This window comes from Thunnus albacares, chromosome 1 (assembly GCF_914725855.1).
Source record: "Thunnus albacares chromosome 1, fThuAlb1.1, whole genome shotgun sequence".
In the NCBI taxonomy this organism is placed as follows: domain Eukaryota; kingdom Metazoa; phylum Chordata; class Actinopteri; order Scombriformes; family Scombridae; genus Thunnus; species Thunnus albacares.
The window spans coordinates 27,378,597-27,398,828 of NC_058106.1; the positions used below are offsets into that span (position 1 = coordinate 27,378,597).

Here is a 20,232-nt window from a genome sequence, read left to right on the forward strand (position 1 = left end):
GAGACAGCAAGATGAATTCTTCAAATGAGATTGTAGACAAGTGAGTACACATCTGGGGAGCTGTTAAGGAAGGCCTTGTTCACACTTTATTCTTCTTTTAATTTCCAGCAGACTTGCCACGGGAAGTGAATTGCTGCCTCTCTCCGGTTAAAAACAACAATGCATTTGATCTTTGCAAATGGGAATGATGTCCGTGTTTATTTGCATATAGAGCAGGGAAGTGAGGTCCGATCACAAGTGGTCACTCGAGATGCATGCAGAGATGTGTTCTAATGCCAGGTGTGAACTGACATACTTAAAGCTGTCCACTTGTGATCATCAGGTCACCCAAGACGCATGTTAATGCCAGGTGTGAATAGGGCTGAAGAGAGATGGAGGGAAGAGAAAGGACTGCGCACATGTACATGGTGTGCAGTGTAGAGCAGAGGAACTATTTACCTACTTGCCATTTTAGTGACTTGCTTTTTTTTCATTTTGGTGGGTAAATGATTATAATGAAGGCATGATAATGATGGTGTCATTGATGTCATTTCTTGCAAATTTTAATCATAGGATGCATGAAAATGAATTTCAGCGAAGAAAAGAGAGTCATGATTCATATTAATCATGGAATTAGTATATCTTTATGTGGTATTAGCAGTTTTTGTATTGATTACAGCAGAATTACGTGATTGTAATGTCTGTATTTCTTTTTTTTTTTTTTTTTGTAACAAAAGCTAAGCCAGTCATTAATCAAAGACACTTTGTGCTTTGCTATTCCCTTGGTGTAATAAACATGACCATTTGCATGTAGATTGGAACAATCAGTGGCCCCAATGGGCAGCAGAGGATAATTTGAATCAGCCATTTCCCTGCTAATCTCTGCATACCTGCTGTTTGAGACAATGCAGAGACAAAACCTGATTGAAAGACCACTTGAGGTGTAGAGCTGATAGGTTTTTCGAAAAAGTCTATATTCATATACAGCTGTATTATGTATATAGTAGAGGCCTGTGATTTCCAAGCAGCGATATTTATACCCCAGGGGGTACTTCTGCAGTTGCAGGGGCCGTGGGGTATAAAAATGGCGGATCTCGGATAATTAATATGAACAGAAATTATGATTAGATACAAAAATATATATCCACATATTTTCATTTAGGAGGAAATAAACAGCATAAAGTTGATCCACAGCATATTTACTGTCATAATATCCAGTGAAGTACCAGCTATACAGTAATAGGCAATTGTGAATGTGTGAAATATAGTTAGAAAGTGAGCAGAGAATAGATGGCTAAATATAATGGATAAATGCTTGAAATGTCCAGCTGCAGGTATGAGTGCAAAAAAAAAAAAAAAAGTAAACTTGATCAAACAAAAGACCAAACCTAAGAATATCTATATCCAGAATCTCTATGTCTTGCATTCAAGTTAATAAATAGAATCAGGTATGTGAGGGTGGGAACATACCTAAAACATGCAGGGCAGTAGCTCCCCAGGAGCAAGCTTGGTAACCACTGATTTAAGGAATATGAAAAATTAAACATTACTCTTGTACAGCCAAAATCGAAATCTTTCTTTCTCACTAGGAATACAGCCATGTTAACATCATCTCATCGTCTTTACCAACCAAGAAAAAAGCATCTCTTTTGTTTCATACACAATAAACAAATGTGGTATATCACTCTCCACGGGGTTGAGTCAACACAAAGAAATTTCCTGCTCAGATACAGCAGACCAAATATTTTTAACCAAAAGACTACACAGCACATTATTTGTGTCACAATCTCTCTTTATTGGCTCCCTATTGATGCATATGTAGATAGAGTCCTACCATTGACAATGTACAGGAATACATTTATCCATTTAATTGATAGGACACTGTAAAAGGTAAAACCGTCTCCCATCAGTCCTCCTTCTACAACAGACTTTCTGACATTGTAAGAGAGTGAGTCCAGATTCACCACCCGCTTATTAAGCAGTCTGTAACCTGCCTAACTCCCCTCCTTATTAGCCATTGTCCTCTCTTTGTTTACTTTTCTTGCAGTTTGTCATTGACTTAATTCTCTTGTGGTTTGACCTAGTATTATCCAGTGTTTTCATATCCATGTAATCAATACACACACACACACACACACACACACACACACAGAGAGAGAGAGAGAGAAAGAGAGAGAGGAATTCTTATTTTTACTTTGTTTTTTCTTCTCTTGAATGGATCTTTGTTATTTTCTCGCCGGTTAATAGAGCTCTATGATTACCTATGACTTAACTTGACAGACATTGACCATCAAGGTTTATTAGCAGCTAGTTTCTTCTGATTATCTTGTGCCCACAAATCTAGAATAAGCTTGTTTTCCTTATTACATTCTGCCTTCCCACTCTGTAATCAGAATGACATCTCATGTCACTTTTGCGAATAGGTTGGTGATTAAGCATATTGTCAGTGACACTAAGTTTTGTATTTTGATTATATACTGTGTTGATTCACTTTTTCATGCAGAGTAACAAGTAATAGAGGTACATGCAAATAGCGCAATCAAGAATCTGTCACTACTGAAACCTGTGTGACTTGGAAAAGCCCAGAGGGTGTCGAGTGATATCCTGCTACTCCTGCTGAAACCTTGAAGAGCTGTGGACAGATGATAAGCACCATGACACTACAACTGTCGATAAAAGGCTGCTGGGCTTGTAAACCATTGTACCGCCTCTCGCCAAAGAAATTCGTAAATCTGAAATAAATCCTGTCTGGCCCACTGCAGTATAAAAAGTGGACTCTTTCATGACTTTTGCATGTTAGCTTTCCATGCTTAGGTTTGTATAAGTTGAGTCAGTCCCGTAGTTTTACAGTATACATTTTGGTGCTTAAATCTAAGCATTAAAGCATAGTTGTGAAAATAGTTGTGTACCCCAGTAATTAGATAGATAGATAGATAGATAGATAGATAGATAGATATAGTCTGATATGGGGTTGTGTCACAAGCACACACAAACACACACACAAGCAAATAGCCAGTGGCTGATGTTTGGTGCAGAGCCCCTGACTGCTTAAAATAACATTGAGGCACAGGTGTTGAGGAATGCAAGGGATTCAGAACTGTGTCAGATGGTGCTGACTTTTGCTTACAGCGCTGTGCAAATGTTGCAGATGTCCACAAAGATAGATAACGTGAAGACAAAGAGACCATTAGATTGCCTCCTGATACGGAGTCATTATGTGTTGGGGGGCTGGTCTGTTTAATTCTGAAGAAACATAAATGCGAGCCATGAGCAATAGCTGTTTCACGATGGACACATTGACCGAACAACATTCACATGCCTGTCTTTCAGTCCTCCTACTCAGCATCAACAGATCACAAAGGTTACAGAGGAGGAGATAATCATCCTCATTTTTTTGTCCAGAGGTTGTTTAAGGGAGTATTCTTGTTTTAGTCTGCCGGCTATTAGGCTACTAATGAGATAGTGTTTGGCTAATTAATTGGATGCACACTATCCGTGTTGATGTGCCAGTCCCACACCAACAACCTACAGCCTTCAGAATGGCAAGGGGGAACGGGTGGAGAGGGAGTAAGAGTGATTGAGTGCTGGGGATTTAGTGTCCATAGGGCTTGTTTATTTATCCGTGCTGTGATGCATGCCCAGATGTTGTTATTTGGGGATGAATGAGGCTTTGTTTTAGTCCAGCGTGGAGACTCAAAGTGCTATACCGCTCTCTCCAGCTGCCGCTCGAAAACCCACAAGATACGTCTGACAGATTAATTCTCTATGCTTCAAATCTGCTGTTGGTTTTCTCTCTGACTCTTTCACCCTCCACTACATACATACATACACCAATCCATCAATGTATATACCTAGACACATAATGATATACAGGATTATAAACATAGCCTTTATTCATAAAGATTTGCCTCACACCAGGAGCCAATATAATGCAAATAGCTTGGGGAAATGTGTGAGTGGTATGGTGGTTGGCGTCCAACAAGCCACAGAAGTATAGCTCCATATAGCTTTGCAGCAAATTTGAAAACAGGTCCTGTGATCTACAGTAAAGGCTATCTGGGGTTGGATAGATATGATACTGAACAGAGCAGAACAGAGCAACACGCTGGATGCATCCTCGGGAGAATAGTAGTCTGGCTGATGGATCCTTTCTAGTGCTCCCTTTGAGGCCAGGCAGCAGCTTCTCATGAGAGGAGATCAAGGGCAGGAGTGAGTCAAAATAGAAAGAGAAGACAAAGCTTGAGAATGGAAGTGAAGGGTGGTCAGAAAGATAGAAAAGAGGAGTGAGTAAGTTGGATGAGAAGAAAAAAAATAGCGAAGGTGAGTTGAGCAAAAACAAAAACACAAAGTCTGTCAGAAAATGACTATCATTTACATAATTTACGTGATCACTGATATTATTGGCTTAGACTCTGCTTAAAACTATTCTCAGATCAATTTGTAATTCAAATATTCAAGCAAAGGTACTCTTTATTTGACCCGATATTTAAAAGTACTCTTTACAGAGTGATGTGTGAGGAGCCACATGGGCAACTGATATGTGTGTGATGTGTGGTGGAAATGAAACTCAAGAGATGTTATTAGCATTTAGCATTCTTTTCACCAGTCAAAAGACATGTTACTTTATTTCTTTAACAAATGTGCACAGGGAAATGTACACTTCATACTGTACATATATCTATATAAATCTATGCTGTATTTATCTCCTGAAAGCTTCTATCTCTCTGAAAATTTTACACACATATTTAAAATATTCATTATTCAGTAGTGTGCGAAAGCATCACCAGCAGCAGTTACAGCTTCAAGTTTTCTTGGCTATGCTTCTACCACTTAATATTTTGTGCCCTGTCATTTATTTGTGTCTTGTCCCATGTAATATTTGTTCTGTACATTTGGGTTGCAGGATTGGAATCATTATATACGATTTGGAAAGCTTAAAATTCTAAAGTAGTAATTGTACCATACAGTAGCCCAGTGTGTTGCCTAAATAGCCTACAGCGTTTTAAAACTGCATGTGGCCTGACAGCCCAAGCTACCAAATGACACTCACAATGTTTTATCTTTTGATCAAAATTCATCAGATCATTTGGCAAAATTATAATCACATGAAACACAATGAATTTTTTAATTCGTCCGTCTATTTAATCTATTTTACAGTTGTTACTCTTTAATATGATGTAGTGTAGGAGGAGCAAAATAAAGCTGCCTTTGACATTTGGAGTATATGCACCTTGTTTTGTGAGCATTGATCCCCCTTTTACTGATTATTAATGATTTAATTTTCATTTGGAGATTCACATTCATAGCCACTGTGTTGCAGTAAGGACCCAATCTGGTTTAGGTTTTGTTTTGGTGGAAAGGGGCTATTACATTAAGTAATCCAATACATAGTTCCACTGCTTTCTTCCCATTTACACCCAATGTTCTCTTCACACAGTATTTCCCTCAAAACTCCACTGTGCCACTCTAGGGGTTAACTTCACATTCACTATAAGTGGAATATTATATCAAAGTTGTTGAAATTTAGCAAAGTAAGATTAAAAATTAAAAAGTTGTTTTAAGAGTCAATTTATTTCTTTCTAACCCATTTAAAAGCTAACTTGATGTTTCCTCCATGTGGACTGATTATTCATATATAGTGTTGTTGTTATTTTGTAGCTCCAAAACAGACTCCCACATTCCTTTTACAACTAAGTGACAACAAGGCTACACTATATTCTCAAAAGAATAGCATGCAGTAGCTGATTTAAAGTTAACTTAAAAGATTCTGGACTTACACAAAGTAAGGGTGCTAGTAAATATGTTATGGACCATGTACTTTGACTTCTCCAGTGCATTCAAAACCATCTGGCCTCTCAAGCTTTGGATGAAACGGTTCTCAGGGATCAGATACTAAAGACTGGCCACAGAATCTGCAGAGCACTGTGTCAGACATGCAGCAGAGTAACAGCACAGGGGTGTTCCAAAAGACTGACCTCTCCTGCTCATCATCTACTGTACACCACAAATTTCATTTGCAGTTCTGGGTCTTGCCACCTTAATAAGTTGCCTTTTATACTGCAGCAGTTTCCAGTATTTCGGTTTGATTCTATTCCACACAGTCCATTTGTATAGTGCACACTTTTTAATATCTCTGGAGAAATGAGTGTCGTGGATCTAGTGTAGCAGAAAGTTTGGAAAGGATTTGGACAGAGTCTCTTTATCTCCCTCATGAACACAGTAAATACTAAAGTTCACGTAAAAAATGTTTCTGAAATGGAGGTAAACTATATATTCTATATTCTGTCAGTTAGGGGAGACAAGAACACCGTTCTTTGTGGTTTTGTGCTAAAAGAAAAGGTGCAGAATATAAGCACAATTAACAAACTAGTAAAAAACTGCTGCCTGACCTGGAGGCATCAGCAAAGGTGATGATGAGGACTAAACTAAATTCCATTGTAGAAAACACTGTCCACCCCCTCTGTGGTGAGATGAAGCTATGGAGCATGTTCACCCCTCGCTTCAGCAGCCACACTTGTGCCTACAGCCATTAAATTGTACAATGCTTTGTGACCAAGCAACCCAAATTCAAGTCAACTAAGAGGGAACTTAGGCAAGGCGTCTGTTACTGCATTGCAGAAACTAAACAAACCACCATGGACTGCTCACTACATTTGTATCCTCCAGAATCCAAAACATTTTTGGCCTTTTGTTGTAGTGTTTTCTTCCGGACATATTTCTGCATATTCCCACAGATTCTCTGCATGAGTTGACACATATTGTGATTTCACTGTAGCTGTGCTACCTTGCTCACGTTTAGATAATACAATGGTTTTGTGAACAGAAAATAATGCACGTTTTTTTTGCATACTGCCATTTTTCTATGTATGGTGACTCTGCCCTGGAGCTTTTTTAAAAGGGACAGTGAGGAATACAAATCACCAGTGTATACATTTAATGTATAGGTGTATTGTTGTTTACAACACCAGTCTACAGACAGTAGAGTAGCACTTTTCAGTGCATACATTGTAAATGGCCTTCTGTTTACTTACCATACACTTTAGGTGTAAATTATTATTAACTGATTGTTACTTGATGTAAGAAAACACAAAACTTCTTTGTTTTAATTTTAAAAGTGGAGGAGAATGATTTAAGTCGACTTGTCTCAGAGATTGTTTTGACAGCACTGCCATGTTTGATAGAAGTAAGACATCTGACATCCACATCTTCAGTGTGATGTGTGCTGCCATTATCATGTTATCATCATCCATTCTTCTATCCATCCTTTCACTCATCTGTCCAACCCTTGCACTGTCCATCTATTTAACCATCCATGTATGATGCAAATGAGTCGTCCATTATGTCTATATATAATTCATATGGAACTTAAGTGCAGTATACCAAACAAAATATTGGTAATTAGTTAATGGAAAGAGTTTTGTAAATTTTATAACATGATCTTACATATAGTGATGATGATTTTACATGTTGGCCTCATGTTTGAAAAGGACATCCAAATAAAAATATTTTTCATAGACATCATCCAGCATTCTGACTAATAAAGTCTGAAAGGGGCTGTTGAGTTTTTTTCTTTATATACAGCAGTAAGACTTGCCAGTCTATCTAACTGATTCCTTGAGTTCGAATCAGTCAGAATTTATGAAATGATCATAGATTTTTTATTAAAATATAATGATGAACAGTGGTGTAGGCATTTTATTTCTGTTTGTAATTCACATTTGTCTTCCATGTGTTTGTGTGGCAAAGTAAAAATGGCAATACAGATTTTCAAAACACATTTTAAATTGCTGTTTTACACAGCTCAGTGCAAGTGCTCAGTCCCCATGACAACAATAGCCATGTAAAAATGATTTCTTCTCCCTCTCTAATCTTCCACTGCATTAGTCTCAGCCACTGACCTTGTAATCTAATTTCTGTTCTAAGTCAGTGACTATGCCTGCTCATCTCAACAGTGGATCGAATACATTTCTGGTCAAAAACCCTTAGTATAACTGATCATAACAATGAGACGGATTTGTGATAACTGATTCAGTTTTTACACTTGCCCCTTTTTATTTTTCTGTTCACAAAAACAAAGGCAATTATACAACGTATATTATTCTTTTCTTATACGCCAATGGATAAGTGAGGTATTGGAGAAAATGCAAATTTTGATCTGTAGCTACATTAATTCATCTTCTGGGGATCATGAATATCAATGCCAAATTTCAAAAGTCTACATATCCTTGCCTAGAGCAAACCCACATACACACAGTTAAACAACACAGACAACAGTCTCTAGTAGTCTCTATGTTGACATTTGAGATGTGAGGAATAGATTTCAAATTCAATACAAGAGGATAATCTTTTAATCATTGTGAGCTTGCTGTGGCTGTAATGGTGTAAGTAATTTACAGTAATGTTGACCTCGCATGACAGTAACACTGTACCATGACTGCAATTCACTTTTCCCTATAAATATAAGGCATCACTGGAGCCAACCATCTAAATTAGAGAAAATAATATCTGCAAGCATCACTGTTGCTCAGTGATTCGGTCCAATTGCTTCACGGTGTGTCACATTACACAGTGACTGCATGTTTTTATTTGTGATGAGGCAGGTTGTGGTATGCAGCGAGTATTGATTTTAATCTGGAAGGTATGAGAAGATAAATTGTAAATGATGGTTTGCTATAATATAATGTAGTGATATGATGAATACTTACTAGACTTTATTTAGGAAAATAATAATTATGTATTATTATTATAAATGTATTAAACCATTTTTAGGTTTTTTTTGTGTGTTTTTTTAAGAAGCTGTCAATTAAGAACTTCACCTCTAAATGTCAAATTTAATGAATAGTCTAACCTTTTTGTGTAAGGCATGTGGCATCCTTGCCACCTTTTTCTCATTCCATTCATTTCAACTTTTTCTGCATTAGCAAAGTACATGTTTGGGTAAATCTAGTGCCAGATTTTTTTTATAGTTATATATAGTTTTTTATAATCATATCAGGCTGAATATTAATATTTAAAATATTTGCAAAATCTTCATATTGAGCAAAGTGTTTACTGTCAATGTTTTATACTGTTTATTCCTAAAATGTGGTAGTTAACAGTAAGCCTAACAGTATGGTCAAGTCTAGGAAACTAAAACCATTTGGTAGAGGTTTGTATAACAGCTAAAACATTGGGGTTGTGGCGACTAAAGTATGGTTAAGGAAAGGCAACCAAAACCACCCAAAAATAGGTTATGGTCATAGTTAAATTGTACAAATATCAACATTGACTTCCAGTATGACTTGGGACACAAAAGTGAGTCTTTACTGTCACAAGCAAACACTTGGTACCCACAACCTCTATAGCCTCACTTTTCCCTGTGATACTGTGTTGCTTTCTGTATTGGCACTAAACGTTGCCAATAAAGTGCCAAAAACACACTAAATTTCTATTGCAAATTAGTTGCGTATAAACATAATTTGGAGGAGACAGGGTTTAGCCTTGTGGTTTACCACAATACATGTTGGGCATATTATAGATTATGGTTTTCTTTTTAATGGCCCTGCACAAATATTGCACCGCAGTAACACTAATGCCCTCTCAAACCATAAAAGGATGTACATGATGCCTTGTAAATCCGCTGTTTGCTATAAAGATTTGCTATAAAGATTAAGCCTAATACACATTCATTTACACATATTAATTTATTTCTGTTGCAGTTAAAATGGGCAATATTTCAGCAGCCACTATGCCTTTTTTGTGTTATTTTTCATTCTTTTCAGGTAGTTAAATGGTAATATTTATTCCCTGTAATATATGATACAAGTAATTCATTACCACTAAAAGGATGTAGGTAGCAATGCAACAGTTTTTTATTATTTTTGCAATCACTTGTTGTCGATGTTTCTTGTAAATTTTTTAATAAATGCATCTTGTTGTCCCCACGCCCTCCTTCTGGAGTCATTCAACAGAGCTCAACAAAGACCGCAGACTCTGAATGAGCAACGCAGACAAGTAAATGGCCTGTAGCAGAAAGCAACAACAGCGTAACAGATATGGTGCTAGTTATTCATAAAATTATTTTGGAATATACTTTCCAGGCATGTGCTCTTCCAGTAAAGCCCCCACACACAGTGATAAGCATAATACATTAGCATAAAGAGGATAGGGACACAGCAGGTACAGTGGCTGCTTACTTGCAGAGGTATAACAAAAGGGTAATAGAAAAAATTAATGAGTGAGAGGTGAGAGAGAGAAAAGGAGTGGAAAGAGAAAAAAAAAGAGACAGATTCAGGTTCTACAGTGAAGTAGTAGCAGAGAGACATGCAATTCTCTGTGTTGATCATTACCTTGAGCCTGAAGGAATTTGATAATAAAACAGAACCTTGTTAATCCCCCGAGAGCTCTGTAATTGCAATGTTGAGGTACATCTCCTCTCTGTTAATAATTGTAATTTCGGAGCATGCTCTGCCTACATATACATTTATTCATAATTACCTGAGGGAAAGGAGAGTGCCGTGCTGTCTATTAAAAGTGCACTAAATTAAATGGATATAAGGTATGCTTGAAAAATTAGGGACAGTAATGTATTGATTTGGTACAAAAATGCAGCTTGTAAAATGGGAGTGAAAAGGGTTTTATTTGACTTTTTTTTTGAGGGATCCATTTTTCTCTGTGTTTCAAGGTCATCAATATCATACAGGGAATACACAGTACATACAATGCTTATTCTGTACTCTTTACATTATGTGTATTCAGTTTAAGTCATCTATGATTTAAATGGAATGGAAACTATTCTTGAATGCATGCCATCAACAGTTTACGGGTGCTTGCTTTTTGTCTCTCACAAGCTAAACATAAGCTCGCAGCTCAGCTACATCATGTCACATAGTTTGCAAGCATGTCTACCCGTTAAGAAAGCAAATGTGTCAAAATTTACAAGTTGTTCAGGCATTAAATTGGCAGTAAAGGAAAAGGTTTGCACCTCCTCTTCGATGCTGAGAGGCGACTGCCACGGCTACAGTGGTGTTAAGGTGTTAAAAGGAAATGGCAATTAGATATTTAAGGCCAAGGAAAGGAAAATAGTGTGTAGTGCAGAATATTTTCAGTTACGAAATGCACTAAATGTACATGGTATTGTTGAATTATAGGCTGTTTTGCCGAGTTCACATCATCATTGTTTTAAGATTTAAAAAATCCTTCTGTAATGGGTACTTTACACACACAGCTATATACAGATATAGGGAAATGCTAAATTTTCACTGATTTGATTGAAACAGATTTAATGAGGGAAATCAGTGAGCTATTATGCCTTTTACAGATGCATCTCATCACTGAAAAAAGTAGCACACTGAAAAATTTGTAACACAAATGTAGAAAGCAAGAACATAAAGGAAATGAAAAAATGATAATGGTAACATGAAATGTGAGTGATAGAAGGTTATATGCATAAATCTGATTTCTGAAATGGTGGGTGCACTGGGAGGAAGTGGAGGTCAGCGTCTGGCAGAGACCCCTGTTGGGTGCAGGTGGCGAATAACTTCTGTCAGCCAAGTAATTAAGTGTCCATCACATCTTTGCAGGAGGGCTGTGCAACTCAGAAACCTCTTCCAATCTCCATCTGTGAGAAGGGCTGGAGCTACAATATGGCGCCACATATGATCAGTATATCCATACCGACACTTAAAAATATGTGTTGGTAAAAACACATAAAAAAAATTATACTGTGTGTGATAATGTGAATGAATAAAGGAATAAAGGAAGGAACGTAAGAATAAGGGAAGACATGAATTATCATAGATCATTTCATAAACATTTTAGAAATGAAATCAAGACAAGCAAGTGAGAAAACTGATAAGTGGACTTTAAAAATAGCCCTTTTATCCCTAGGTTTCCAACTGCAATTAGTTAGTGATTACAGTGAGCCACAGCATGCACTGGCTCATGTGCTTGATTGATGTCACAACACTGTTTTCTTGGTTATTCCACAGGCTAAAAGCTGTGTGTCTTTTACTTTCAAGACTGTAGGACTCTGACACTGCCCTCACACAGAAGGATAATATTTACCTCTGTTAGGTTTTAGCTTAAAATCTGAAACTCCAGGTTTCTCAGGTTAAACTGTTTAAAAATATGACTTACTGGTGGACTGATTTATTAAAGTGCACTTTAATCTGAATGACAACCAAAGGGTAGTCTAATTTATGGTTTAAAATGTCAAAATGTGGGTGTCACTACATTATAGGTGTGCACAGTGTCACAACGTTGCTGTAGCTTAAATCTTTCCAAAACACTAACTACTGTATATGGAGAAAGAAGCCAGCATGAACTGTGATTTGTAAGGAGCTAGAGGTACACTCTATCAGTTTTAGCAACAGCCATGAACAACCTTCACATTTTCACCTTTTCGAGCAGAGGAATCAATCAAAAGCAATAATTACATGTGGTAATCATAAACATGGATTTAATTGATATGGTTTCTGACCTTTGATGGGGTTCCTGAAGGCAAAATGTCGAAAGGAAAAGAAAAACACATTACTATGTGAAGGTGATCTATTACAATTCAAACACTGGCTGCATCCCAAATGTAAGCTGTAAAATGTGCTTTCTGTTGCATGAAAAGCACATCTCATTCTAGGTTTAAAACGCTTTTACCATGATTGCCTTGTAACAACGAACCAGTGACAAACTCATGTGACATCTAGCTGCAATGTAGAACAGCATTTGACTGGGTAAGTGTCGATGTCTGTGGTTACTCTCATTCTTAATGTCGAAACATGTGTGAAACTAATTTGTTGTTTTTGAAGATGGCAGCAATTAATCTCTCAAATGACCTGGCTAGATTAAATGAGAAGAAAGAGAGGATGCTAGGAAAATAAATGCCAGCATTAGGGAAGAAATTACAAGATGACCTTACTGAACAATGATTTATGGATTCCCTAGTCAAGCAATTACAGCAGGTGATACCTTTGAAATTTCAAACCATGGAAATTAAATTTGCTCCTTTGCAAACTGTGCACTTGTCAAGGACATTTAAACTGTTACCTACATTGGGAGGCTCCTCTGCAGTCATCCCTCTTCCCTTGGAAAATCACTCAGCTTTCAGAGTGATAGAGCACATGGGGGGTGGACAAAATAATGAAAACATCTAACAATACATGAATATCAAGTGTCTAAAATGCAGAAGAGCTCAGGGACATGGATTTCAGGGGGGCTGGGAAAGTTATAATCACTTAAATACAATTGGAAGTAGTCAATACACCAACATTTGATACATTATTTGGACAAATTATGATTTGGCTTCAGCAATCACAACTAACACAAACAAACTGGTTGTGTTTTTTGTGATGATCACCATAAATGAAATAGATATTATGGGTTGTAGTCAGTGTGTATAAAAATATAGCCATCTGGATGAAAAGAAGATGAATTAATCACAACTCCCACTCATCACAATTTAGTTATTTTTTTTTTTTCTTCTTTGTTTTCAATTTCTGAGCTCTCCGAGTTTCATGCATCTTACACTGGGTTGTCTTTATGTGTTAAGATTCAATAGTTGAGAATCCTGTCAATAATACTGACAGATGGATACATGTATCTGAGTAATTTTTAAGGCTGTTTTGTAAGTAGTTGGCCTGAAATCTATATCTATCAATTGAGCTTTGACTTACAACCGCGCTTAAAGTCCCCCTGAACTCAAAAATGTGTTTTTCTTCTTGTTCCTATTGTTGAATGTTTGAGCTTCACAAACATGTGTATGTGGAGAGTTTGACACTAGAAGGCTGTTTTCACATTCATCTGCTGAGAGTGGAAAGTTTCTCTGTGCTCACTGAAAATCAGTTTTTAAGGGGCAGGTCTATGAGCATGATTTGTGACATCACAACTAGTTTGCAAGCCAGTATGCAACTTACAGAAGTGTGATGTCGAAACTTGAAGCCTCCAGTGCACAAACACTGGCAATTAACTTTACAGTGAAGTAGGAGACTTATTGTGTCAGTTAAACTTCAGAAATGAAATATATTTGCATATTCACAGATTCTGGAATTTTTAATGATCAAGAAGGAGTTGATGCCATTTTAGAGACTTTAACTTTTTTTTTCGATGGAAAAACCATATCAGACACACATTATTGTTCCAAACAGAATACTTTTTTATATGTCTTAATTCATATATGGCAACACATCCTCATAATAAATTGCAGTATAGGTCTAAAATTTAGCTAGCAAAAAACAACCTTTTAGTTATGTTTATGCCATCTAGCAGCCATAGTAAGAACAACCAGAGGACCTCCAGAACGACCTATAGGACTGTAATATGGATACCCATAGGACCATTTCCGAAACCGTTACAAATCACTGTTAGAAAATGCTGTGACGATGCTGTGGTTAAGGTCTGGTTAGGCTTAAGCACAAAAACCTTTGTTTTCATGGCAAAAGTAAACACCATGACGTTACAATTTTAAAAAAATGTCCCGACTCACAGTTGGAAACGGGAAGCAAACACTGTTCTCCTGCAGTAAAGTCCACTTTTTGCCATCTAACTACTAGCCATAAACCCAACCCAGCTCCTCGTAGTAAGGCAAAATAATCTTATCAAGTCACTTTATATTGACGTCACCTATTACCTTTTACTTTACCTATTACCTTCCCAAGGTAATAATTACTATGGCAGCTAGATGGCGTAAATGTTAATATAGGTTGTTTTTTTCTTCTGAATTTTAGACCTATATTGTAATTTTTCTTGTGAGGACGGGATGTATAAGGCGAGGATCTTTAAGTACAGTAGTTTTTCAATGGTTGGAACTGTCACAATGCACCATTGTCACATTTGACAAAATGTGAAAAGACCTTTTGAAAGTGTAAGCCACTTTTCATGTATTATTTCTGTTATTAAGACACTGAAATAACAGTAGAATTCATTGTGCTTTCAGTGTATGCCGCCCTTTTCCCTTTCACTTGTTTCAATAAAGTGGAAAGATCATAAAAACCTTGCTATTTTGAATGCTGTTTGGAAGAAACAAATCAATCAAACTAATCTCAAGGATTATGTTCTTTCATTGGCTCTCTGAGGGAGTGATGATAAGAGAATATTTTTTATTATGCTGCCTTGTGTAAATGCTAAGCATTGAGGTGCTCATAAATCCCTACATCTGTGCCTACCATCATGACTCTCCCCTGGCACTCCTGTTGTAATGGCTTTTTCCAGCATGAAACTGCAGAACATGGAACATGAGGATGAAAGAAGAATTGCACAACACTCGACTAAGGTCGATTTGGAGTACATGTTTCAACCCCACTGAATGCTACCAAAACATGAAATTACTAGGCATATGAATATGGGTTTCCATTACTAAAGAAGAACCTAATATTGAGCTGAGAAGGTTAAAGAAATCACACACATTGACATAATAAGGACTCTAAATGATGAACGTTTCACATTTTTTGTTCTGTCACACTGATCATATTTGCAAAGCTTGTCCTTTAACCACTTTCATTCAAATTGACAGCTGGCAGGAAGAAGTGTTGATCTACAAAATAACATTTTAGCGCATGAAGGTATTTAATTTCAACCTACTTCCCTTACATGATCTTCTAATTAACAGAAAATGAACCAAACAAACAACCAAACAATCAAAATAAATAAATAAATAAATAAATAAATAAATAAGGTATTATGAAAGCAGCTGTTTTGCACCTGTTTTGCACCACCAGTTGGGTAATTATTACAAATGTGCTGCTGTAAAAAATACCACATTACCATTTAAAGGACCACGATTTAAGGGGATCTATTAGCAGAAAAGGAATATAATATTCATAATTATGTTTAAATTAGTGTATAATCACTGGAAAATAATAATCGTTGTGTTTTTGTTACCTTAGAATGAGCCCTTTGCCCATAGGGAGCAGGTCCTCTTCTACAGAGCCCTCCATGTTGTACCGCCATGTTTCTACATGGAGTGGGTTTTTGAAGTTTTTTGCAAGTTTTGTGGCCACTGGAGGTTCTCCTACCCACTTAGAAGGGAAGAGAGAGGACGAGGGGTATTCATTTGGTTGCAATCTGCAACCTTAAAGCTAGATGCCACTAAATTCTACACACTGGTCCTTTAATGCTTGGTTGTATATTTTTTTGGCAATGATGTAAAAATGCTAGGAAGCTGTGTTTGCAGTAGTATGAGCTTCACTCTTATTAAAATAAATCATGGTGACATTGCTGCCCTTTAAAAATATTAATTCACATAGATTGTAAAGTCCTACATATTTAAATTAATATAAATTTAATATTTTTTACATTTAACTTATTATTTTATAGTTTTCTCAATTACAGTTATGTCAGTGGTGTAACTAGATCTTGGTAGATGTTGCTACTGTAGCGTAGCAGTACCCAAGTTACAGTGCAACATGTTTTTTGTCTGAGCCTTCCTAATTGCATATAAAAGCTGGCATTATCTGCCTTGTTATATTTTAATGGTATACAATATTGCATTTATATACAAGTACTTATATCAGACACAGAATGTTAACATGGGAAATTTGGTTGCATATTTGCACTGAACGGACAATGACTGATAATATCTTTTTCAACCAATTGTGTATATTTTATAGATACAGGTACTATTACATATTGTTAAGATTCTGTCTCAAAGGTTATAAAAATTGGGATAAATTGAATAACAATATTGGTCATAAATTGTAAGGAGTAAGATTGTATAGAACAATATTTGATTTACTTCTCTTGCTATTTTCTTCATCGCATAAAGCTTCTCTATTTCCTTAATGATCTCTATTGTTTAAGGTGCACCTTATAAAACTGCAAAAAATGACAATATTGTTATGTTGGCAAAATAAATGACAGTAAGAAAGCATTCAGCAGTTGAAGTAGCGAGGAATAGCTAGTAAATTGTAAATGGCACTCTGTCAAAACCCATTTCTCCTATAGTCCTCTCAGTCAGTGGACATTTGATGAGTAGCTTTGTCTGTTCCCCTCTCAATGTCAAAAAATCAGCAGGCACTCTGACTCTCTGATGGGGTCAAAGACCTCTGCTGCTGTGAGAGTGTGACCATGTTGAGTCGAGGACACGCTCTGTCATCACCCTTAGACACACAGACACGCATTTCCTGGGACACAAATGAAACGACAGTGACTAGTGCATTAAAAAATAAAATAAATGAAATGTACACGAGATAGTAATATTTAGTTAGCAGCCAGACATGAGGTGTCCTTGCAGTGTTTGTCTGCGGTTGTTATTTTTATCCGACATTTAAATCCTGTGACATATTAAATAGTGCAAATTGGAATACACTGACAAAAGAGTGAATATGAAAGGAAAGACATGTATAGGGTATGAGCAGAAATAGTGCCAGCGGCCTCATCATTTCATTTCCTTTAACCCATCTATAAATGGCATGCATTTTAATCCTTTTAATTATGGATCCTTGCTACAATTACCTCAAATTAAATTACTTTGCAAACCTCAGAAGGATACATAGCTAACTGAGAAGAAGAGGATCATTCTGTCAGGGATTTAACCTCAGTTTCTCTGTGACACATTGAGCTATCACCCCACCTCCTAAATCCAACTCCATATGGAACTGAAATATTGAGAATGCCTAAAAGCCCATACTGTACCCATTCTAGAACCCAATCAGCCCTCAAACTCCTCCAAATCCCTTCTTTCCCAGTCCTACTCTATTCACGGGGCTATAGAGATTACAGAGAAGAACCCTGCCTGGCAGGCATGCCACACTTAAATAATCTCTGGGTGAAATCCCAGTGTTAATGTGGGGTTTCTGGATCATGGCACTGCAGTGTGTTGCGGCGCTCTGTGGCACGCTGGTCGCAGATGACGGGCATGCACCAGGAGGCAGAGGATGCACAGAGAGAGGGGTGGAAGATTAGGATGAAAGGAGGGAGAGGAAGAAGTGCGATGAGAAGAGAGAGTGAGAGAGAGGAGGAAATAGAGGATGGGAAGGGAGTAAAGAAAGAGAATACAACAATGTGGCATGCAGCAGTAGAGCAGATGAAAAGAAGAGGCAGGGGAGACATAGAGGGAATAGACAGGATGAGAGAGATAGCACTGTGGAGGCGAGATAGTCCCCCGAGTGGGCCACAAGAAGCTTGCCAAGGTCTAAATGACATTACTCTGCATGTTATATACTTCATGGCCTTGGGTGGGTGTCCCGTGTGCCAAGAGATGCATAAAATCCTGACTGCTATTCTTACCCTTCACTACAGCTGACCCATAAACACACTCATCTCACACTTGGAGCGTGGCATCAAACCAAGTATGCTCAATGTGGAAAATGAATTAATTACTTGATGTTTCAATTGCAGCGCAATAATTGCTTTAGTCCTCAGGATAACCAAGAAAGTGAGAAGATAACATATGCCAGTGAAGACGACAGCATAATGACAGGATTAGTGTAGGTCTTAAAGACTTCATCTTTCACAGATACACATGGAAGGGGAGGTGTTGGTGGTGGTGGTGGTGTAGGGGGGGGGACAGAGGCAGAAAGACAGAGGAGAGAGAGAGAGGAATACTTCTGAGGGAAGGAGATACTCGTCTTTACCAACAGTGCACTGGCAAATAATTGTACTATATGTGTAGGAGTGCTCTTTTTGCATGCATGTCTCATCAAATATCTGTGTGTGGTCCTGAATACTACACATTAATATAATAATCAAAAGAATAACACTCCTTAAGCTCTGCACTCCGCCTCTGCCAACCACTCTCTTGGTGGGAACCTTGTCATTACTTCATCACCTGGCCTTGATTCTTCTCCCTCTCGCCTCTCCAGTGGAATGAACTTCCCACTCAAGTCAGGACAGCACAGTTAGTCATCAAGAGCAAAAACCAGTCTGTTCAAAAGATACTTCACATCCATCCTTTGCCCCCTGAATGACACATGACTGAGTGAGATCCTCCTCCTCAACCTGCCTACAGGTACTCTCAAAACATTAAAGCAGAAAGAAAAAAGCCATCTTCTTCTATAACACGTACACATTGTAGATTCTCATGAATATTTCGAGTCAACATAGCCAGGGCATTATGGTTCTGACCTATGCACTGCGTGATACAAATGGTGCTTGAAATATTTGTGATTCAGACTCTGGAAGCTTATTGCCTAAAATGTAACTAAAAAAAAAATGGCTGATATTTTTTTCCTTCTTCCAAATCAATCTGCGGTGAGGTACTAAAGTGCGTTTTACTATTGTGAACGGTGGGTCAAAGGTAGAACCGTTTGCGTCAGGATAAAAAGTGTCACGGGCAGAATGTCCTGACAAGCTGAAAGCAGTGGTAATTAAGAGTAAACAGTATAACATGAGGTTGTGTCAAGGCCTTTGACATTTGTAATTGCATTTATTTAAAGACTTGACCCCTTGGTCCCAGGAAAATTCATTAGAAGGTAAAGCAGCCTGAATATCCAACAATGAATGTCAAGAGTTTGAAAAGAACACAAGGTTTTGTGTGTTTTCATGAGGCAGAGGACTGTTGTGTGTGTGGGGAGGCAGTGGGGTGAGGGGAACAATCTGTACCAGTTAATTAGCACACACAAGGGGGCATCGGGAGAGCCCTGTCTAAATCCTCCCCTTCATCTCATGCCACCACAACAAGGCCTGCTAGATTAACCTGTGCGTATCATCATCTTAGCCAATGGGGCTGTCAATGCACAACAGCGCAGGACAGATTCTAATGAGGCAGGAGAATACACATTTAAAGGAGGATTATTAGCCTCTAACAGCAGTGGGGAAGCTTTATATGCTAAATTTCCATAACTCTAGAAACATTTTAAGATATACATGACAAGCACTTGACACCGGCCACTATTTTCCTGAGACAAAAGCACACAGCTTCATAAACACAGATATGTTTTTTTTTTTAATAATATAGTCTAACCTTAAATGTGAAATATATATACATTTAAATTTAGTCAAGAAAATGTAAAGCAGAATTAAGGACCTACTTGAGCTTATCTTGTGTCTATGCAGATTTCATGAGGTGTAATTTTTGAGTTACCGCACTGCTTCATAAATTCATGTCTGAATTATTTTTCAGTTTTAACTTGAGGGTATTATAACCTTTAAAAGTCAAGCTATAGCTCTATTCTCAAACCACATGACTCATGCGCTCACAGCCAAAGTTGTTCTTATGGTTTGCTGGATTAAGCTCGGCTGCATTATTTCAAATTACATTTTCACACAGAGATTCAGATAATTACTGTATTCTTATTTTTCTGGTCTTCTAATCTTTCAAATAACACTACCTTTTTTCTTGCATTT

At 37.4% G+C, this 20,232-nt stretch overlaps 1 protein-coding gene and 1 long non-coding RNA gene across 3 annotated transcripts in view; both read right to left on the reverse strand.

The window, feature by feature from the left end:
• Positions 1–20,232, reverse strand: part of LOC122982905 (protocadherin-9) — a 213,038-nt gene that overhangs the window by 5,720 nt on the left and 187,086 nt on the right. The window lies entirely within an intron of this gene.
• On the reverse strand, positions 904–15,840 carry LOC122982919. Its single transcript, XR_006403555.1, has 3 exons — positions 15,727–15,840; positions 2,543–2,550; positions 904–914 (listed from the first exon to the last, which is right to left on the reverse strand). It is a non-coding gene; the product is annotated as an uncharacterized LOC122982919 (long non-coding RNA).